The sequence below is a fragment of the Pseudonaja textilis genome, chromosome 8 (assembly GCF_049901715.1).
Source record: "Pseudonaja textilis isolate UNSWEBS1 chromosome 8, rPseTex1.2, whole genome shotgun sequence".
In the NCBI taxonomy this organism is placed as follows: domain Eukaryota; kingdom Metazoa; phylum Chordata; class Lepidosauria; order Squamata; family Elapidae; genus Pseudonaja; species Pseudonaja textilis.
In genome coordinates this window covers 35,868,322-35,880,944 of record NC_141997.1, presented here as the reverse complement: position 1 = coordinate 35,880,944, position 12,623 = coordinate 35,868,322, and positions in this window count along the sequence as shown.

The following is a 12,623-nucleotide window of genomic DNA, read 5'->3' as shown; positions in this document are numbered from 1 at the left end:
AATAATCCTCACTGATTATTTATAACAGACTAACAGCTCTTGCTCATTTGACAAAATGAACTTTTCAGAAAGGCAGATGCATAAACCTAAAACACATTTTTCTCTCTGTATTTTCACTAATTCTGTGTACTTCTTTTTCCCAATAAAACTATAAACTAAATATTTCTGTAAAAACAAGCTAGTATTCTGAAATTTACAGTACATAAACCAACCTCTCTCTACTGCTCTCTGATGTACCATATGTTGGTACGTGGTATGTGGTATGTTTTTAATATGGCTATTAAAAACTTCTGTAACTGATAAAGATCATATTATTAATAGAATTGGAATTTGTAGTGCTGAAATGCAGAGGTTTAAATATATAGAGATAAATGGTCTATATATGTGTATAAATGTGTGCCTAAGGCAGAACTAGAACTCATAGGCTCCCAGTTTCTAGCTTGGTACCTTAAGCACTACAGAAAATAAGCTCTCTTGTTGATCAGAATTTCATTGTGAATTCTTTAATTTTTTTATCAGATGGACTATGTTTTTTTTCTGGATACAAAATAAAAAGTATGGATAATATACAGTTCCATGTGTCATATAGCAATGGTTTTTAGTCCAACAACAATTATATATAATGTGGGCGTGTTGACAGCCAGTTTGTGTGTAAGAGCCAAGAAGAAAGCAATAACAAACCAGTTCTGAAATCTTTTCACCCCCTCCCCTCAAAAATACCAAACTGCAAGGGCTTCTCCAGGCAGTTGCCATGAGTTCTCAGTTCTTTAAGATCAATAAGGGTAGGAAACCAATTCCATGTAGACCAGTACTATTTTTATTGTAAACTTATAGTAATAGAACCTTGCAAATCTGAATGTGCTTCCCATCTCTCTCCTTTTATTTTTGTGTGAACCAGGGAACCATTTCATCTGATCATTCTCTTGATATCAGCAATTCCTTCTACCCATGAAGGCTCTCAGCCCTCTATAGGAGTCAACATTGACTCAAATTTGCATAACACATACATGCATACACACATGCACACATTCACTCACCTACCAATAAACAGAGCTTTCTTTCAATGTTTTGAAATGTACATGCATCTCGTTATGAACATAAAAATCTCAATGTACATGATATTCCTGAAACCCGCAATAAATGGAAAATCATGAAATTTTTTTCATGAAACTGGAATCAAATGTTAACTGAACAAAAAAGATGATCATTTAATGAAATGGATACATATTTACAAAAAAGGCTCTAGGTGAATATAGTGTCTAGGAATTTTACTACAATCATCTTTGGAGTGATGTTTTCTAACATTCTGTGGTCTCATCAATCTAGAGTTTGTCCTCTTTTAGCACAGATGAACAAGCTACCAGGAGATGGCAGTCCTGAGATAGAATTATTAGAGAATTTCCTTTGATGACCATGGCAAGCTTTAGAATTCTTAATTGCAATTTGAATTTCAAGAGATTTAGTCTGAACTGGGGTTCATGGTAGCTCAAAGCTAAAACTGTATCTGTATGTTTGCTTATTTTTGTACATCATTCCATGCATTTCAGAATCTATTTCTAAGGATACTAATATTTCTGTATTATACATAATTTAGGAGATATACTCAGCTACACTGTGAGTCCTTTTACTGAATTCTATATTCTTTTAAAGGCTTTATTATGACACTTGTCAAGATATGATGAACAATGTACTAATGAAGCATTAACTTTAAAAAGTCCATTAGGGGGGTGGAGCTGGTGTCTCAGCGGTACAGCGTGCAATCTTGAAGCTCCAAGATTGCTGCTGATATCTCCATTGAAGGACGGTCCCACTGGACCTAAACCATCCCATAGAGATGGTGACTGAAGAGGGCACATCCTGTCGATCCCAGGGACATCGCAAAGTCCCTGGTTGATCCAGGAAAAGCCCTTTTGCCGGCAGCAGAGAGGTAGCCATTCAAGCTGCTGAATCTGGGACAGCCCTGGAACGGAAGAGATTGAAAGAAAGTGTGTCAGCTTGGTGAGATGAACTTTTATTTATTATTACTTGAAGAGAACATCCTGAAAGATTTAAAGTGAAATTAAAAGTGAAGAGGAAAGGGTTTAAGCTGTGAAATTAAACTAATTAAAGTGAAAGTTTTTTTTTCTTTTTCCCTTTTTATTTTGGAACTTTGAATTTGGTAAAGCTACTGAACTTTAAACTGGACTGGTTTCTTTAAAATTTTCATCCTTGTTTTTATTTTTATTTTAATATTTTTTTGAAAGTCTGTTTTGATTAAGACTCTTGAGTTTATTAAAGAGCCTTGGATACTTAGTGGCAGCATTATTTTCTAGATTATTTTCCATCTCCTTTTCTACTCCCCCCCACCCCCCCGCAGTTTGGATTTTTATGCTTGGATCTTAACCTTCTATTCCAGAAATTAGAACATAACATTTTTTTAACTTTTTAAAAAAAATCTTCTTCCTTTTCTCTTTTTTTATTAAGAGAAATAATTGGATTAAGGTACATAAGTGCCTGAAGGTTTTTCTTTTTCTTTCCCCCACTTTTTTTTTTTTTTTTTTTTTTTGGAGTGGCAACTGCCTGCCTGTACTCCTTTTTTTTTCCTTTTTCCTTTTTTTCCTTTTTCTCTTTTCCTCTCTACAGGTAAGCACAAGATGAGCAGAAAGACAACAGCACCAGCTTCCTCAATACCAATAGCTTCTTCGCCAACTAGAGGACAATGGTCAATACAGACAATTTTACAACAGGAGAAAGAGAAGTAACATTATAGATGATTATGCAAGGAATCCAGAAAATTGAAAAGAGAATAGAGAATATTGAGCAAAGAGCTGAGAATATTGAGCAAAGAACTGAAAAGACAGATGAGAAAGTAGAGAACATTCAACAGATGATGATGAAATATGAGGATAGAATTAAGAAAATTGATGAAGATATACAAAGGGATAAGAAAATTGGAGATATTGACACTTGATTGACTGATATTGAGAAGCGCAGATGTGAACCATTAGGATGGGAAATAGACAGATTAGAATTCTACCTAAGATTTCAAAATGTAGAAGAAGAAAATAATGCTGAAATAATGACAGAAATACTGGCAGAAGCATTAGAGATAACCAAAGAGACGATGATGGATGGGATGGATGAAGTGTTCTGTGTATATACAAGATATGCAATGAAAAACAGTCTACCAAGAGAAGTTCATATTAGATTCACTAAAAAGATTATTAAGATACAGATAATGCACGTGGCAAGAGAGAAAAACTTAAAGTACAATGATAAAGAAATTGTAGTGCTGAAACAGGTACCAAGAAGAGTAAGAGAGATGAGAAGAGAATATTTATTTTTGACTAAAGAGTTACTTAAAAGAGGAGTAAATTACAGATGGCTGATACCAGAAGGCCTCTTGTTCACCTAGCAGGAACAAGGACACAGAATTGACACAGTTGAAAAAGCTGAGCTATTCTACTTAGAATATTTTAGAGGAAAAGAGGAAGAAGCTAGAAAGGAAGAGTCACTAATTGAATTCCAAGAGGAGTGTATAGTAGTAATTGAACAAGAGAAAGAAGAAGATGCAGTAGGTGGTGTACCCAGAGAGCAATGAGAATTAAGACCTACTAGAGCAATAAAACCCCCTCACAAAGCCTAACATGGATGAAAGAAAATTGATTATATTTGACATAAATGGACTTAATTTGGGTACTAAAAGAAGGAAGATATTTCATAAACTAGAGAAATTGAAATTTGATATAATCTGCTTACAAGAAGTACATATTAAAAAAACAACATGAATATATACTTTAAAAAAATAGGGAAATTATTTACACGGCTGGCACAATCTAAAAAAAGAAGTGTGGTTTTATATATTAAAGACACAATTTTGGCAGAATTAATTTATACAGATGATGATGGAAGGATTTTGATGGTGGAAATAATGGACAATAATGTCTGAATGATAACCAAGAAGAATTTTACAGGAACTTATATATGAAAATAATTGAATTGGACTATGCTAATATTTGTATGATGGGAGATCTTAATGGAATAGTTAATGATCGGTTGGATTACAAAACACAGAAATCAACAAAGAAAGCTAGAAAGATATTACCAAAATCCTTCTTTCAAATAACAGAAGAATTCAATTTAAAAGGTGCTTGGAGAGAGAGAAACGTGGAGAGTAAGCAATACACCTTTTACTCAAACAGACATGCTTCATGGTCTAGAATGGACATGATATGGATGTCAGCAGAACTACTGGCTAACATGCAAGAGATCGAAATAGAACCAAGCACTTGGGCAGATCATAACTCAGTGACAGTTACTTGGAGAGGATACAAGAGGAGATCCAGATGGACCTTAAATGATACGATATTAAAAGAAAAAGATTTTAAACAGAAAATAGAGAAAGAACTTGCTTTCTTCTTTAAAGAAAATAGAAAAGAGGATACATCTCTACAGAACCTCTGGTACACGATGAAGGCCTACACAAGAGGCTTGATAGTAGACTATACAAGGACAAGAAATATAAAACAGAAAAAGACTTTCAAAATATTAGAGGATGATTATAAAAAACTGGAAAAAGACTTACAGAAGTCCCTGCAAAAAAAGACATTAAAAATAAAATGGATATAATTAAACATAAAATGGGACTAATGGAAAAAGAAGAACTAGCACAAAACATTAAAAATGCTTAACAGAATTATTTTGAAGATGCAAATAAACCAGGCAGATGGCTAGCCTCTAAACTGAGAAAGGAGAGAGAATCAAGAAAGATTAGCCAACTAACAAATGAAGAAAGACATACATGTTATGGAAATGAGAAAAAAATATATATACAAGATTACTATGGGAAATTGTATTTTCAAGAGAATATTCAAGAAGAAAAAGCCAAGCAATATTTACAGAAAGCGTACTTACCTCAGATATCTAAAGATATTGAAACAATTCTAGAAGGGAATATAATAATGATGGAATTAACAGAAGCTTTAAAAAAACAGAATGTTGAAAAAGCACCAGGTCCAGATGTCTTACCAGTGGAATTTTACAAGACCTTTCAGGAAATACTGAATCTTCATCTATTAGAAGTTATGAACGAAGTTATGTTAAAGAAAAAAATACCCAAAACATGGACAAAAGCATACATTACACTTATACCGAAGGAGGATACAGACCTGCAGCAAGTTAAAAATTATAAACCTATATCCCTATTAAATTCAGACTATAAAATCTTTGCTTTAATCTTGGCAGAAAGCCTTAAAAGATACTTAAATAACTTTATCCATATTGACCAAAATGGATTCCTACCAAAGAGACAAATCAAGACAATGTGAGAATTATTTTGGATATTCTTGAATACTACAAGGCATATCCTGAGAATCAAATGGCTTTGATGTTTTTAGATGCACAAAAAGCCTTTGACAATGTGAGTTCAATGTGAGTTGGCAATTTATGTTATTGCAATTAGAACAAATGGGCTTTAGTAAAAAATTCATTCGCGCCATTGAAACGATATATTATGAACAAACTGCAAAAGTTATGGTAAATGGAGAACTAACAGAATCTATAGATACAAGAAAAGGGACAAGGCAAGGTTGTCCACTGTTGTCCCTGCTGTTTGTGTTAAAATTGGAAGTGTTGAATAGGAATATTAGAGAAGATAAAGAAATAAAAGGAATAAAAATCCAAAAGGAAAAGTATAAATTGCAGGCTTTTGCAGATGACCTGGTATTTATATTAGAAGACCCATTGGAAACAGCACCTAAATTAATATAAAAAATAGAAGAATATGGAAAAGTAGCAGATTTCAAAATAAACAAAGATAAAACAAAGATACTAACAAAGAATATGCTAGTAAGACAAAAGAAAGAGTTGGAAGAAGTACTAGAAATACAGGTCACAAACAAGGTTAAGTATTTAGGGATATACATTAATCAAGATGTAGTACACTGAAAGAGGATAATTATTTTAAACTCAAACAGCAGATTGCAACAGATTTGACAAAATGGGGAAACTTACAATTGTCAATGATTGGGAGAATATCTACAATTAAGATGAATGTATTGCCTAGAATTTTATATTTATTCCAGACAATTCCAATCCAACTAGGGAAGGAGTTTTTTGAAGATTTAAATAGAATTGTGTTGAAATATATTTGGCAGGGCAAAAAAGCAAGAATAAAATTAAAATTGTTACAAGATGCAAGAATAAGAGGAGGGTTTGCCTTGTCTAACTGGGAGTTGTATTACCAAGCAACAAATTTGATGTGGGTAAAGGAATGGATAACATTAAGGAACAATAGACTATTGACCTTAGAAGGGATGGCATGACTTCCTTTGGGGGATGGCATGACTTCCATGACTTGCTATTGGGATGGCATGACTTCCTTTGGTACAAGGGAACTAAAGGGGTATTTTAGAAGACATTATATTTGAGAGGCATTATTTTTGAATTGGGAGAAGATAAAAAGACAATATTATTTAAAAATTCCATTATGGATATCTTCCATTGAAGCTTTTTCTTATCCAATAATATATAAAAAGGAATAAACAGTTAGATATGGTGAGATATTGAATGAAAAGGGTGAACTTAAATCTAAGCAAGCATTGGAAGGTGTAAAAATGTATTGGTTTTCACATTTGCAAATACAATCTAGATTTGACAAAGATGTTAAAGCAGAAGGTATTTATGATAAGTTGACTGACTTAGATAAAATTTTGATGGGTACTGATGAAAAGGTAATTAAAAAACTTTCTGGACACTTATTAGAATTTAAATTGGAGGAGGAACAAGTTAAATAAACAATGATTGCTTGGGGGAAAATTTTGGATATGGGATTGATTTAGAAAAATGGCCAAAATTGTGGTCTCAAAATTATAAAATGACAATGTCAACTGCATATAAAGAAAATTTGTATAAGATGTTTTACAGGTGGCATCTACGCCCGACGAGACTTGCGAGAATGTTTAAGAATAAATCGGATAAATGTTGGAAGTCTCATCAGATACCTGGTTCATATTACCATATGTGGTGGACATGCTCGGACGCAAAGAAATATTGGACTAAAATCCACACATGGTTGGAAAAAATGATAAAACAACATATAGTCTTTAAACCAGAGATCTTTTTGTTGGGAATTATACCGGAAATATACAATAAAGAACTGAAATATTTGACTGTAAATGTACTAACAGTGGCTAGGATTGTATTTGCTAAGAATTGGAAAAATGATAAAATACCTATGCAGGAGGAAGTTATTAAGAAAATTATGGACTGTGCTGAAATGAGTAAACTGACATTTGAAATTAGAGAACAAGAAGATGAATAATTTCATATGGTATGGAATTTGTTTTATCAATGGTTGAACAAAAAGACATGGTAATGTAATAGACTAGATAATTTTGTGATAGAAATTTAATAGATTGATACAAAACACAATATAGACATATATAACCATTGGTTGAAAGTATTGTATAACATAAACGTTAAGATAAAACTTGGAACATCTTGTATAAAATGATGGAATAAATAGTTTAGTCATGGATGATTAATAACTGATAAATATACAAGCATATGTTAATTCGACAATGCGAAAATTGATATAAATTGTGAGTAAATGGCTACAAAAGAATAGCACAAAAGATTTGTAACCAACTGATACACTGTTTGTATATAAAATGGAAGATGATTTTATATTTTTATGTTTCGTTTGTGTATGTTTGTTTTTAAAAATAAAAAATTCTTTTAAAAAAAAGTCCATTAGATTGGGAAAATAATGTAAGTATAGTTTTCATTATATTAGACAGCACACAGACTTGAAGTCTTTTTTTTTTTGGTTCACTGTATGCCAGTTAAATATTCTACTGCATCATGAAAAATGTTTTGCTTCCCACTTTTCAAATCACAAAAATAGACATCTAATCTTTTCCAATCTTTGCTAGTCTTTGAACTTTCTTCAAAGTCTCACTCCGTTGTCATTAACTTTCCATGATGCTAATGTCATGTTGCATTAAAAATGAAGAGGAATATTCTCTTAGATGTAGAACATTTGTAGTAGGAGCAGAAAAAACTAAAGAAAAAAAAGAGGGGGAAAAATGTCAGTGAACAAAGATTGTCCTTTCTCTGGGTCATAGAAAGTACCTGAAAATATTGAGATATGAGAATGTTTTCAAAATGTAGGACACTTCTCAAAAATTAATCTAGATTAATATTTAAAGTAATTATGGACAGTGCACTTTTCTTCTGGAGCTATTTACATCTGTTTGACTGTATTTTACTCTAACTGTTTTCAGGTAGGTTTTCTGTGACTCTGGGTGTTATTGTTCATGGGTGTAACAATATTTGAGGCAATTTCTATCAGATCCTTCCTGAACCCCCAGATCCCCAAAATACTGCTGCTGCTGATGAGCTTTGGGCTTTTCTTCTGACTTGGAATATAAAGAAAATAAATTCTGAAAATAAAGAAAATAAATTCTGAAATACGTACAATAGAAAGATTGAAAATTCCAATTATGTTCCCTCTGAAAAAATGGAAGCATTAATAATAATCATCATAAGTAGTAGAAGTTGTAGTGACAACATATACATTATGATATTAGGTTAGTTTATTTATTCCCGATTGTCAGAGATTGTTCAAAAATATGTCTAAAAGTGTGCCTGGTTTCAAGGCCATTAAAAATATCAATTTAGTTTTGTCTCAATTCCACTTTTTAAATGTAGTTATTAGGAAGGAAAACTCTGATTCAGGGTCCAGATATAAATTCCTCTTACCATTCCATTGTCACAACAACTTCACAATCTCATAAAAAGACAAACATGCTTTCTTTTCCAAGGGCTTATAGAGATTGAATCTTATATTGCTTTCTACTTAACCATTTCTCTATTTTCCAAATATCACCACAATATATTAACCAATCAAATGTTGATTGAAATATTTTTCTCATATTTTGTTTTTATCAGTAACAATTATCATGCTTTTCTGGCCCATATTAATTGATCTGGACAATTGCTTGAAATTCAGGGGCATAATTATTTCTGTTAAGTGGACCTTGGTGTCCCTTATAAGCATATATTTAATACTCGGCTTATGAGAAGCTTAGTCTACAAATAGAATAAATGTCCAGAACCAAGTTTTTAAAAAGTTGCTCATCTGCTCTAATTGATAGAGATATGCAGGTGCTGAGATGCCTGGAGCATGCCTGAAAAAGGTGAAAGGCAATGAGTGAGAAGGCAGCATAGTTGGAAAGCAAAGTGGTGGAAATCCAAACCTCACTGCAACAATATAATGCATAAAAACAGAGAAGCAGATGAATAATGAATTAATAGATATATAGGTAGATAGAGTTTAGAATTCATGAACTAAATAATTAGAATCCTACGTTAAAACCCTGCAATATCATAAAGCTCACAAGTTGATCTTGAGAAGTCACTCATCTTTATCTTGAAATTCATGTAAGTTAATGAAGCAGAGGATGAACCTGATGAATGGCCCTAAGATGTGTGAATGAAAAAGGCATGCTTAGCATGAGTGCTTTAATTGCTTTAATAACCCATTGTTGTTCTCTCCATCTTTCATTCATTCATTCAGAAATTTATATGGCCCATCTTAAACAACTTTGAATAGCTCCCAATACACAACAGAAATCATATACATTCAAAAGCTTTTTAAAAAAAATCTAAATCAAAATAGCAAGGCCAAGGCACCTCATACATAAACTTCAATTACAAATTCATCAATGTCATGCTCTATTAATTGATTTGGTTCTAATACCTATGGGAAAAGCCAGGTTTTTACAGTCTTTCAGAAGCTTAGCAGCATTGGGATCATTCAGATCTCTACAGGGAAAGTGTTCCAAAAAGCAGGTGCCAGAATAAATTCTATTTGTACATTCAAGCAAAACTTTTTTTAACTCTAGATAGTAATATGAACACCAGAATTAGGAATGTCAAAGAGATAAAAAATGATTAGTATCTATATTAAGTTTTTGCTACTCAATATATGAAGATTTGTACTTTCTCCTCTGAGAATTGGATTGCTCTAACTCCTGATTATTTTCTTTAGCTGATAAAGAAACAGACTACTTGCATGTAAAGATAGGAATTAACTAGGCAAATTAACCACTGATGCAAGCAGAAAACATTGTAACTGTTTGAATAAAGCAAAGCTATAAAGACCAAAGCAGGTATCCACATAACTGCCCTATAGGTGCTTTTTTCAAAAGGCAAATGGACTTTCTTTGATTTTCCTTGAAGATGTTTTGCTTCTCATCTTGGAGGAGAAGAGAAACTTCTTCAAGGAAAAAACAAAGAAAATCTAGTTGCCTTTTTGAAAAGCACCTTTGGGATAACCATTACTTGGATGACTGAGGATCTCCATAGACATCCACATGACTCTTTCACTAAGAGTGGCGGGAACAGGATGAAAATGCTCATAAGAATTGATTCATTTTGTTTTATCCTTGTCAATACCCTAAGGTACTAGATATGCAGTTCCCTGATAGATTCCATCCATGCAGTAATCTGGATGGACTCATTTAATTCAATTTTTAGCCCTTGGTGATTATAGAATTACCTGCCATTACCTCATCCTGCTCCCCGCTTTTAGGTAGTTCTCATTCAAGAAGTGATAAAGAGAATTTGCTTTTCAAAGAGTAGAACTCTTGGAAGAAATGTGCACAGGTGGACTGTGATATTCTTGAACTTATTGAATTGTGAGAGGTCAATGTACAGAGGTGGTATTCATTAGGTTCTGAACAGTTCTGGAGAACCATTAGTGGAAATTTTGAGTAGTTTGGAGAACTGGCAAACACCACCTTTGACTGGAAATTTTACAGTATCCTTCCCCTGCCATGCCCACCAAGCCACTCCCACAGAACCGGTAATAAAAAAATTTGAATCCCACCACCATGCATGAAAATCCTATATTTTATATAGTGTCTCCTTTCAGTTTCATGCTGTTCAGCAGGGACAGAAGCAGAAAGTAAGGAAGAGAAGATATGATCGTTGTCCAAGGGATGTCCTCAAAGTAAAAATAGACAGGTTGCAGATCAGTTGGGGCAACAAGGCATAGAGAACTTCTCAAGTATGTCAAATTCATTTATCTATCCTATAACTCTCTCAAAATCTGACTAAGAGAATTGGGAGAATGTTCTGCAACAGATGCTGAGGATGGGTGAGATGTTGCGTTGCATAGGAAAAGCTCTTTCCATCTACTGCATCAGAAGATGGTATAGCACTGAATTTCACCAAGAAACAATATGCCTCCTTCCCAACATATATTTGCTAACATTGCCTGAGTAATAATTTGATTACTGTGTAGTTTTGATGGCCAGGTTGCAATATTTTGTGATTTTTTTCCAGTTCTTTTTCTTCTGGCATTTCCTGATACAGTAATATCAATTAATTGTATGCTTCAGCCCTTGACAACCGTAATATCTGGTGTGTTGTGTTCCAAATGATGATCCATCTGTATTAGAAAGTCACTGTCTCATTTTCGACAACTTTTTCCACTTTATGTTCCCATGACTTTTTGGATACAGGAAGGACATATATTTTACATAATGACTAGTGGATTAATTTAGCAACTCAATCATGTCTAGCTTTGTAGTCAGTTTGCGCAATTTTGCTGCATTCACATATTAAGTGTGAAACAGTTTCAACTTTGTCATTGCAAAGTTGGCAGTGGATTTTTGTATCTTCGCTTTCATGGCTTTAGTTTTAGTGCTTGTTCTTGAGCTGCAACTATGAAACCTTCTGTTTTTTTCTTGTTGGTTTCTCTCTTAAGCCATGCCCAAGTCAAGTTGTTATCACATTTTCCTTCAATGTTTTTCAAGTGCTATCCATGCAAAGCTTTGGTTTTCCATCTGTTTAATCTGTCATCCAGCTGTTTTTCCTTATTTCTGCCTTTGTTTCTGTTGTTTTTATAATGTTCTCCATTTTCACAGCTTGCAGCAATTTTTCTATACTTTGGTTCACATAATCATTCAGACTTTGTTTTTCTTCTTCTACAGTTTGATGGATTTGCAATAGTCCTCTGCCCCATTGTTCTTCATGGCAGGTATAACCTGTGGATGTCACTTTGTGGATATAAAGCATGGTAAATGTTCAAAAGTTTACGCATTTTCCAGTCCAGGTTTTCCAATTCAGTCAGAAAACCATTTTACATCATCATCATCATCATCATCTATTTGTTAAGATCATCTACATTTTAAACACAATACACAGAAGTAAATATTTTAAGAAATTGTTTGGAATTGTTTAAGCTTCCATAAAACAAAAACAAAATACATTTCCTCTTATTGCTCACAAACTTTCAACTATCTTTCCATCTACTGCATCAGAAGATGCACTAGAAAATTCAACTAACCTATCTCTTCTAAGGTTGAGTATAACAGACAATTTCCCCCTTGACTGCTGAAACTGAATTTATGTTTGTTATTAGTGATTTGGTGACTGTGAACTTCAGGAGAAGTAGTGATCAGATGGCTGTGTTGGTGGAGTGCTGATTTTATGACTATAATGTGTTATTTGTTGTGTCAGTGTGTTCTTATGAAGTTGGAGCTTTTATTGTTTTATATTGTTTATTGTTTGGGGTGCCATTTGGCAAAGACATGTGACTTTAAACCTTAATAAGCAAAGAGGAGAGAAAAAGT